At 46.0% G+C, this 10,934-nt stretch overlaps 1 long non-coding RNA gene across 1 annotated transcript; it reads left to right on the top strand.

Moving 5' to 3' along the window:
• Nucleotides 1-2,353: 2,353 nt before the first annotated feature.
• LOC310832457 lies at nt 2,354-4,569 on the top strand. Its single transcript, XR_014558312.1, has 3 exons — nt 2,354-2,458; nt 4,064-4,130; nt 4,215-4,569. It is a non-coding gene; the product is annotated as an uncharacterized lncRNA (long non-coding RNA).
• Nucleotides 4,570-10,934: the final 6,365 nt, after the last annotated feature.

The raw sequence follows: 10,934 nt of genomic DNA, 5'->3' as shown, positions 1-10,934 counted from the left end.
AGGTTGGCAGGCACTGGGACTGAGCAACGGGAGCGCACCCCGCCGCGGGGATTCAAACCGCTGACCTTTCGATCAGCAAGTCCTAGGCACTGAGGCCTTTACCCACAGCGCCACCCGCGTCCCGGGTGATATTATCTGATATTATCTGATATTATATTATTGATGGCAGGCAACAGGCTCTTTAAACACTAAAATGAGAATCAAGGAGAATCAATCCTATGTAACTGGTTTCTTCAGCCTTGCAAAACTCCACAGAACACAGGGCATTGAGGCGTCCCCTGTACTGCAGAAACAGATCCAAGATTACCCTTTCTCCTCCTTCTCTGCTGATAACATGCATGAGCCCCCGGGAGGGAGTTCCCACAGCGAGGCCCCCAGGCACAAAGCAAGGTTCTTTCCATGGTTAAAAAGAAAAACAGCCCTCCAAGCATGTTTCAGCCAGTGGGGTGTGAATAGAGCTTCTGTGCAAGGAGGGGGGGGGCGATTCCCCCACTGCCATTCATAATGAACCCAGGAGTGTAAGAAGTTACTATAGCAATAGCTGCAGAATGTGCCTGGGAGGAAATGAAATTCCCTTCTTCTTAAAGGAAACATTCGGAGGAGCTTTACTCTGAAGTGTGAATTTGGACACCCTTAAAGCAAGTGATTTCCCAGTGCATTTTCCCATTACTTTCCTTATTTCAAAAATTCTGGTCTTTGCGGGAGGGGGGCTTGTTGCATGAAGCCTCCCAACCAACTACAACTGCACAGTCTGAATTTGCCGGGATGCGATGGAATCCTATCCAAAAATAGAAACAGTCTGGACGTTTCCCAAAACACATGACAACCCTAACTGCCACTGTGTGTAATCCTATACATGTCTACTAAGAAAAGCCCCATTATGTTCAATGGTGCTTACTCTCAGGTAAATGCAGCCAATGAATTTTAAATTGCCCTTGAGATGAAGGTTCTTCCACAGGAGTCTTGGACACCCCGTAGGAATTGGGATTCCTTTATAAGAGAATGTCCATCGAAATACTCATCTAAGACCTATATTAGATATAGTGGCAGCTTTTTAAAGTGTTGTTGGGAAGGGGGGAGAGACGTCCTTGATAGCCTCTCTTAGACCAAAATCCTCCACAGATAATTGCAGTTTTACTACTGTCATTTCCTTTTCTTCTTAAAAATAAATAAATTGCAAAATAGATGTCAAAGGGTTTTTATTTTGATGCAGTAACTATACCATGGGTGACAGGCAGCACAGTGCAAGTGGGTATCCTCTGAGGCAAAGGGGCTTCTCCTTCCTGTCCCGTCTCTCCCCCCCCCCCAGCCACAGCCCCTTGTATAACACCTAGGTCTGCTCTGAACACCTAGGTCTGAAGAGGAAGAATTAGAAACCAGAAGTCCTGTTGCACAAATAGAAAGACACCACATAGCCTCCAACATCCTCCTGTATTCCATAATAATAATTTTACTGTTTATACCCCGCCCATCTGACTGGGTTGCCCCAGCCACTCTGGGCAGCTGCCAACACCTAAAATAACATAATTAAATATTAAACATTAAAAAAACTTCCCATCCCTTCAGATGGCTTGGGGTCTGATAACTCCATACCCTCCAACATTTTCCAGCTGAAAATAGGGATGTCCTAAGGAAAAGCAGGACATTCCGGGATCAAATCAGAAACCAGGACAGCGTCTGTAAATCTGGAACTGTCCCTGGAAAATAGGGACACTCCCACACATAGCCTATCAAGTTTAATTTTGCCACTATAGCATTTTCTACTTTCTTACATTTTATTATGCTTTGATATGATCGTGGGCCGCTTGAGGTCTTTTGTACGGGGCTCATATAGGGCAGGAAATTGTCATACATATTTTGCATTAGTAAGAACAACAAAAAAAGAAATTTTCTTTTCATTCATCCCAGATCTATGGGACAATCTTGAACTAGGGTCATGAATGTACAGTGGTACCTCCGGTTGCGAACAGGATCCGTTTCAGAGCTCTGGGCAGATCCCGAAGAATTCGCAACCAGAGGTGCGCTTCTGTGCATGTGCGTGCGGCGAAACCAGGGAAAATAATTCCAGGTTTGCCGCGTACATAACCCAAAGAATACATAACCGGAGGTGAACATAAGTAGAGGTACCACTGTATATGAATAGATCCCGCCGCCTAATGCTTTGCTAAGAGGACCAGTTGTGTAGCCTTGCTTACGTGTGATGCAGAGATTTTTATATGTGGCATATTATGCATCTTCTAATGAAACAGGGGGGGAGGGGCAGGTGTTGTCTGCGTAGCAAGCAATTATTCCAGGGAAAGCCTCGTTGCCTTGGTAACCAGTCATCAAGCCAAGGCCTTTGCAGTATCTGTCAAGCTGAGCCTTCCTCTCTTTTTGTCCTCTTCTTCACCGTAGCGAAAGGGTCTGCCTCCCAGGCAGACAGCCAGTTTGGTGAAGAAATGAACAAGCTCTTTCAGATGTGGGTTGTTCAGAAGGCCTGACAGGCGTCGCACAGCTCTGAGATATAGGGAAAGGCCTCTTAAAATGTCACCAGCAGGGGGGTTGACATCTGTACCACACCTGGTTTTGCAGGCAAGTTTCCCACAGTGGGGGCCCCTCCTCGAGTGGGCCTCCTACCAGAGCCAGCTTTAGCATTCAGCAAAGTGGGCAACTGCCTCCAGCAGTGATGGCAGCGCCTGCCCCCAGCTATTCATCCTGAGCCCCTTGGCTCTACCCTTCTCAGGAGAATAGCTGTATGTACCATCTGACTATCCTGCACCCTCACAGCTACCGTGCTGCCCTTAGAGGACCCTGTTCCTTTGCTAATATGGAAATAAGGACCAGTTGTTTTGGGGGAAGTTAGGTGCAGCTGGAAAGCAGATATTGTGTGGTTGGAAAAAATGGGAGGCGGAATTAGACATGTTTCGGAGTATGTCATTATATGATAATAATTCCCTTTCTTGGGGAAACAAAGAAACACATTTTCTTTGGTGTGAGAATGGTAGGAATCTCTAGGAAACAATATGCACACTTATTTAAAAGCAATCCCACCAAAATCAATGGAATTTACTTCCAAATAGATATGCAAGTTAAGATTTACTGAATACTCACGAGCTGTTTCCATAGAAACATGGTCGATTCTATCACTTGCATGTTTACTCCACTATGAGGAGTTTCTGCCTTCAAATAATGTAGAATATACATACACATATCTCTTTATTCATCTTGCAAATATTGAAAATTATGCCATTATGCTTCAATGCTTATGTTCTACCTCCACTGTACTTCTGAATGTCAGTGGTTGGGAATCACAAGTGTGGAAAGTGCAGTAATGGTCAAGTCCTGCTTGTAGGCTCCTTGCAGGCTTCTGATTGGCCACAAAGAGAACATGGTGATGAATGAGATGGACCTTTAGCCGGATCCAGAAGCCAGGCTTTTCCTGTGTACTTATGAACTGGGACACAAAGAACCAACCTCATTTCACTACTTGCAAAGAAGGTAGACTTGCATTCTGGTCTTTCTGATCGTTGCAGATTATATCAAGGAAGGCTAACATATAAAGCAGCTGTGCCTTCTTTTTCAACTTTTTAAAAGCAGGAGGTGCACTACGACTGAGATGCGACATCCTCCCAGTTAAAAAAAATAACAAGAAAGCAACAGTCCCTCTGCATAAATCACAGGCTTCTAAAGCAGGTTAGGAACTAGGAGTTAACTTGAGAATACACAGGCACATACACAGAGACAGGATCAGTTCCCAAACATAAGAGTAGCTACAGATCTTGCATGCATAATTCATTATGGATTATGCTCCCAGCATTGGAAATTAATTATGTGTAATTAATGTCAATTTGAAATGCCCTGCCTGGCTTTGAATTTCATCCAAGCAGTCCTGGGTGGGAAACAACAACAAGACTTCTGATAGGCGACCCAGAATGAGGCCATCACATCCCAATACTCACAATATGTACAGTATATGGAATCAAACCATCAAACATAAGTGTTCAAACCTCTTAGCTATGCTCTAATACTCAGTTTACTATGAGCTGTGTCTGGTAAATCTCCATCTCTATTTTGTCCCTTCCAGATAACTTCTTAATATTTCATCTGGCTCTGGGTTTTTAGGTGGGGGCATTGGGCTAGATGTCATCAAGGTAAGCCCCACTCTCAGAAACTCCATTTCCTCCTCCTTGCTGTTGATATTGCCCTTTCATTTTCATGGTCTCTCTAGTTTCCAGGGTCAGCAGTGGGACCCTGTTGGGATGTGTGCCCCTGACAAGGACCTGACACCAGCCCCGAAAGGCTGCTATAAATGTCATTCTGTAGAACTGTATGACTAACATTGGACACTTATATCTGTTGGAAGTGCAGCAGCAGAGATCACTCTGTGTATAACTTTACAGTACATTCTGTTAGTGTTAAAGTGAACTAACCAAGAGGATGAGTAGAGGTGTTGCTTAGCAACTAGGCAGAGTGGCATGACGTTTACTGAGGTAGCATGTGCTCTGATTGGCTGAGTAGTTCAAGAGCTTTCATCTGTATGTCTGGTTGAATGTCTTTCTGCTCTGTCCAAGGCCTGAAGTGAGAAAACCAAGACCTCTCTGTTCCTTTCCCCCAAGGTTACACACAGTTTTTGTTCAGTTTTTACCCAGTAAAGTGTGATCAGCAGCTTTCTCTCTGGATTCCATCTGCATTACTTTAGTGATCTCGCTTACAGTACATACATTTAACACATCTAGCTCAGACAGAATACACTGATCAACAGCAGCTCTTCAACATTTTGGACTGGAACATTCCCAGCCTTACTTGAAGATGTTGAAAATGGGACCTGTACATAGCTGTCAACGTTTCCCTTTTTTAAAGGGAAATTCCCTTATTCCGAATAGGATTCCTTGCAAGAAAAGGGAAAAGTTGACAGCTATGGACCTGTAAGCAAAACAGATGTTCTACCACTTAGCTATAATTCTTCTTCCAGGGGACATATATGTTTCAATCTCTATTAGCTGGTTTCAGTGTCAACATTTTGCTTAAATCCACCAGAACATAAAATGGGGGGAAATGTTTGGCTCAAGATCTGCTGTGGAAGCCATGGGTCTGCGAGCCAGTAAGGCAGCCAAGCCAAAGGGACATTGGGACAACTAACTAAACAGCCTCTTGTTATTTATTAATGGCTTGAACAATGCACTAATGATGTCAGGGCAGGATTCTCCCCTGCGCTGAATACAGCAGAACAATGGGGCCTTAGTTTCAGCTGGGTTAGGGTCAGGGCACTTCAACAAGAAGCACAATGGCTCACAGGAGGCCACTTCTTGTAGATCCAACTGCAGTGCAGGCCAGGTGACTTGGGACAGTCCATCCAAGGCACCTTTGCTGGCATCCTTGATGAAGACCAGTTGAACTGGGACTCTGTACTTGTCCTCAGTTGCCTTTGCTTAATGAGTTTTTAGTGCACCGAACCTTACTTAATATGCTAGTTAATACAATGAGAGTAATTAATCAATTACCCTGGAGGGTATAGTTGGCCAATTTCATACATACTGCTTTTGCTAAATGGAGTCCATTTTGTTCCCTTTTCCCTCATTCTAACCTATCGCATTTGGTGAATATCTCTCTTGACTGTTAGAAAAATGTTGGAATGAAGTTATATGGCTTTAGTAGAAATGTTATAAGGAACTAAGTACAAATAGATTATTAGTGTATTAAAGGGAAAAATAAGGTTAGAATTTTTTAAGATAATTACAGGACAGAAAACAGAGGAAGATGGAAAGGAATTGCTGAAACAATTAACAGAAGTGGAATACAAAAAGGGAGGTGTTAGGAGGTCATTGAAACAAGTGAATGAAATATAAGATATTGAAATTGTTTGATGTGTCTTAAATTGTTTCTGTTTTGTTAGTTTAATGTGTTAGTGTTGTGTAGTGTTTTTGTATTGTACTGTATTGTCTTGTTTAATTTTTTTTTCTTTTGTAGTGTTTAAACTGTTGGGAAAGTAATAAATATTATTATTTTAAAAAGAAAGAATATCTCTCTGGGCTCTAGAGAAGCCGCCTTAAGCAGCACCCCACGGTTCCAGCACCCTGTGATCAACAACATCACCAGCTTCGCTATTATTTCTTTTCAAACAAGGGTGTCATTTCCTTCCAATGATCCACTATTCTCTAAAATTATCTGTCCCTCTTCATGCTTGCTCCCTCACATGGCATATTTATTATTATTTTTGCCAGCCAAGTTACGTGCACATTCTTACCGCTAGGCTTGTTTTCCATGCACGTCTAATCACTACCGTTTAATCATTCTTGTTCAATTTCAAAAGGTTTCGATAAGGAAGGGTTTCTTTTATTAAAAAGAAAAAAAGAAAAAAGCTGGGGTTGCCATGCATCCGGATTTCCCCAGACCCGCCCTCTTTTTCATGGTGAAAATTTCTGTCTCGGGGGGGGGGGTTAAAATATGACAAAATGTCTGGGTTTTTTTGTTTTCCTCCCGCTCCTCGCCGTCCTTTTAAACTTCCCTGCGGCCAGCACAGCTGCTACAAGAGGACGCTTCCGGTTCCCAAGCGGCCAGCTGCCTGCTGCTCCGAGCGCCGCTTGGCCTCCCCGCATCCCCTTCCTTCTCCAGCTTCCTCTGCCCCGCTTTGCTTCGAGTGGAATCCGGAAGTGTTTATGAAAGTATTTTACCTTACCTCTAGGGTGCCTCCTCCTTCCCCATCTCTCCTGGCGGGGGGGAGCCACAAGTGGGGGGGGGGACGGAGGGACGGAGGGGTGTCATTTAGGGCTGCGAGGCCTCCCTCCTCCTGCACCCTGGGGTACATAGGTTGTTTCTCATGGGGCGGGGGAAAGACAGAGGAAGGAGGCCCCCCACTTAAGAGGGGGGAGGGGGAGGCGTTGAGGGGGGGTCTCGGAGGGAGTCGTTCTGTGGGGTGATGCGTCTTTGGGGAGCTTGGTCATGGGAGTTGTCATGGGGGTGATCTTGGGGTGTTCATCTTTGAGGGGGTGTCTTGGGGGGGTTGGTATTGGGGGGTCGGTCATGGGAGTTGTCATGGGGGTGAACTTGGGGTGTTCTGACCCAATAAAATTAGGGAGATTGGCAGCAGCAGCAGCCTAAGCCCCTCGCCCATGCGAGGAGGTCTGGAGTTCCCATGGCGCACTAGATGACCCTTGGAGTCCCTACTAACTTTACAGTTCTGTGTGTCCTCTTTTTTGCCCTTCAAAATATGGCAACCGTATAAACACTTGCTTAGTACCTACTAAGGCTTGAACCTTTACAGTAGGGAAACATCTTTGATCCAATAGGAGAGCTTTGATCACTTTGCACGGCTCCACCTGTGAGGAAGGGTAACTGACCACCTAGTGGTGCCATATCTTTGTTGTTTTTTTAAAAAATATGATTTTTATTGATTTTCAAAAACGAAAATAAAAGAATTTTTAAAAAATACCAAAGGAGAAAGAAAGAAAAAATAGAGTTACATCATAATATCATAAAAATTCCACATGTTGAGATTACTCTGAATCTTATGACTTCCCTCCCATCCCAACCATGGGTCCTATTAATTCTATTTTCAACTGCACATCAATACTTCTCCAATTTTTCATATTTCTAGATTATCTGTACTTTCTGTTACAATACAAGTGTATTTAAAATCCCGCTAATGTTTTGACCTGTTTACAGTGCTTTTGTATATACATAAGACACATTTCCCAATATTTATGAATTTCTTGTCTTCTTGATTCCTGAGTAGGGTTGCCATATCTTATCTTGAAGAACAAAAAAGAGGACAGCCTGAGCTACTGCTGGCCCAAGCCAGGAAAAGAGGCGTGCAGACACAGGTGTACGGGTCTGCCCGGCTTAGGCTGGCAGCGGCTGCAGTGTGCAGAGCACTCTGAGCCCACAAAAACACCAAACCCAGACATTTCCTTTAAAATGTAGAAATCCGCCCGGATGCACATGTTGACCCCCCAAAAGAGGACATGGGCTCCAGCTCCCATTTGTCCTTGGCCATTAGCCATGTGGCTGGGGCTGATGGGAACAGAAGGCCAATAATAACTGAAGGGTGACAGGTTAGGTACCCTGGTTCCACAGCAACCTGGAGTCTTTTGCCTAAGCTTGCATGCTTCTTACCAACTGATCACTTCCCACTCCTCGTGTTCCTTCTAGTTCTTTACTGATTGGCTCACCTTAGTTTTCTGCCTATGTCCTGCTATAGTTGCATCTTAAGTAACAGGCCCACTTGAGGTGTAATGAGAAACCAAGGCGTCCTTTTATGAAAGTGAGCTGCCACAAGCCTTGAACTTGTGCAGTGTCCCACTCCTCTCCCTCTCTTTCAAACTGAGAGCTTCCATTTTCACTTTAAAACAAACCACGGTTCCACACAACATCTGAACTGTGGATTTTTTAAAATTACAGTTTATATACTGTTTATGATGAACCTGACCTTTCTTCATTAACTATAGTTTAAGCAAACCACAGCCTTGACAACACACGCCCAGGAAACTCCACAGAGACTCATCAATCATTTTGCCCAAGCCTGTGGGGAGTTTGGCCTTACCACCAGCCTAATCAAGGCCAACACCTTGGCTCAGGACGTCACCAGCACTCTATGCATCAGCACTGGTGACCACACACTTGAGGTGGTAGGCAAGATCTCCAGGGAAGGAGAACTTGCCACGCCTCTTGGTAACTGGTTCCATTGTCAAATTGCTCTCCTAGTGTTCAATCAAAATCTACCAATTTACCATTTAAGCCATTTGGCGCTAGCTCTGCCCTGTGGCAACTTGATCCTTGGGAGAGGATGTTAATGCTGATGCCAGACTGTAGTGCAGCCTGAAATCTCTGGAAGCTCTTAAGAGAGGCCCCAGTTAGAATCATGCATTATTTGTCTGCACAGCATTCTGATCTCACAGCATGGCCTCCAGAGACCATCATTACAGTTTCTTGGCTCCCTGCCTGCCTACATAAATATCAGTCATGTGTGACCTACCAACCGTGTTTTCATCACTCGCCATAGGAGGTCACAGGATGCTGTCAATAATCGCCAGAGATTTCCTTGTTTTAAGATTAGGGATCCCTGCATTATGCTCCTCTCTATCATCCTTTGAAAAAAATAATCCCTCTTTGCTTGGGAGAGATTACTTCCTGTGTGAGAATGTTATGTACTGAGTTGAATAGGGTCCAAACTGCAGCAGTCTGATTGGTCCTAGAACAATAGGATCCAAATTGCAGCAGTCTGATTGGTCCTAGAACAATAGGATTCAGAATGCAGCAGTCTGATTGGTCCTAGAACAATGCAGCAATATGATTGGTTGGCAGGAACCACCCAATCATGCTCCAGATAGAAGTGAATCCACAACCTGATTGGCTTACAGTAGAATTCCAGAATTAGCCAATCATGTGCAGCCCATTGTGTAAATAATGTATATAAAGCAGATACTTTGAGGGGACATTCATTCATTCCTCCTCACCACTATGAGCTGAATAAAGAGCATGAAATCACTTTGCGACTCTGAGTATATTTCACTGGCGACGAAGGTGGGATCCCGCTGAGCTGACTGCCACACACAGCACCGCAGCACCGCCACCTGCCGCACCGCTGCCTCGCACCGTGTATCCAGGCTTCAGCTCCGGGACACAAGGAACTCAGAATGGCAACCGACAGCAGCTTCTCGCCGTTCAACCCAGCAACGGGAGACTGGGAAGCGTACGCCTCCCGTTTTACCTTCCTCCTAGAAGCCAAAGGGGTCACCGATGAAGAAGACGCCAAGAAGAGGGCGATATTCTTCAGCGTCTGCGGAGAGGAGACATTTGAAATCGCCCGGGCTCTCCTTGCGCCTGAAGACGTCGCTACTGTTCCATACAAAACAATAATGGAACAGCTTAAGGGGCACTTTTCGCCACAGCCCTCAGTGGTGGCTCGTCGAAATGCCTTCTACACAAAGTGGCAAGCCCCTGGGGAAACCATAACTGGGTTTGTGACCTCTCTCCGCCAAGCCGCCCGGTTCTGCAACTTCTCAGAGCTGGAGAACATGCTTCGGGACCGCCTCGTCGGTGGCCTGAAGGATGAGAAGCTGCAACGATGCCTCTACGCTAAGAAGGACCTAACGTTCCAGGTCGCTCTGGAGGAGGCCCTGGCAACGGAAGCTGCCAAGAGGTCGACACAAGAGGCACGGCCGAGCCTGCCATCCCAACCGAGGGTTCACCACGAAGACCTCACCGACGACTCAGGATCTGACAGGGAGGAAGTGCACCGAGTACAGCAGCACACTCAAGCAGCCCACATACCACAGCTGCCTCGACGAGAAGGAGGGAACTGCGCAAGCTGCGGGGAAAGTCACGAGAGGAGGACCTGCCGTTTCCGCAACGTAGAGTGCAGGCAGTGCAGAAAATTGGGTCACATCGCCCGGGTGTGTCGGGCTCGGCCCACCCGACGCCAGGCATCAGATGACCAATCCAAGAGCCCCAGGTCCCGGGGCCCAACGCACCAAGGCAACTCGACGGAGCTCACGGATGTCCAGGTATACCAGTTGCCCTACCCCAACATAGAGAAAATTTATGTAGAGGTACGGATAGAGGGGGCCCCATGCCGCATGGAGCTTGACACGGGTTCAAATCTATCCATAATCTCGGCAAGGACCTTAAGGAAACTGTGTCCTACTGGGGGTCCCAAACTCAGGCCGGCCCCATTCACCCTCCGGGGCTTCCAGAAACGTAAGGTCCCCACAATGGGGGTGGGGACCTTCAGGGTGCAATACCGAGGGCGGACGCGGCAACTGGACTTGCTTGTGGTCAAGGGCCCCTACATTAGCTTACTGGGATTGGCATGGTTTGGACCACTGGGGCTAGCCATCACCGGGGTGAACCACACTACCTTACAAGTGGACGTGGATGCCATATGCAAGGAATTTCCAGAGGTTTTCGATGGGAAATTGGGACAGTATACGGGCCCCCCCATTGCTCTACAGCTTGAC

Source organism: Podarcis gaigeae (genome assembly GCF_964106915.1).
Source record: "Podarcis gaigeae genome assembly, chromosome: 15".
Lineage (NCBI taxonomy): Eukaryota > Metazoa > Chordata > Lepidosauria > Squamata > Lacertidae > Podarcis > Podarcis gaigeae.
This window is presented reverse-complemented; position numbering and strand designations above follow the sequence as displayed.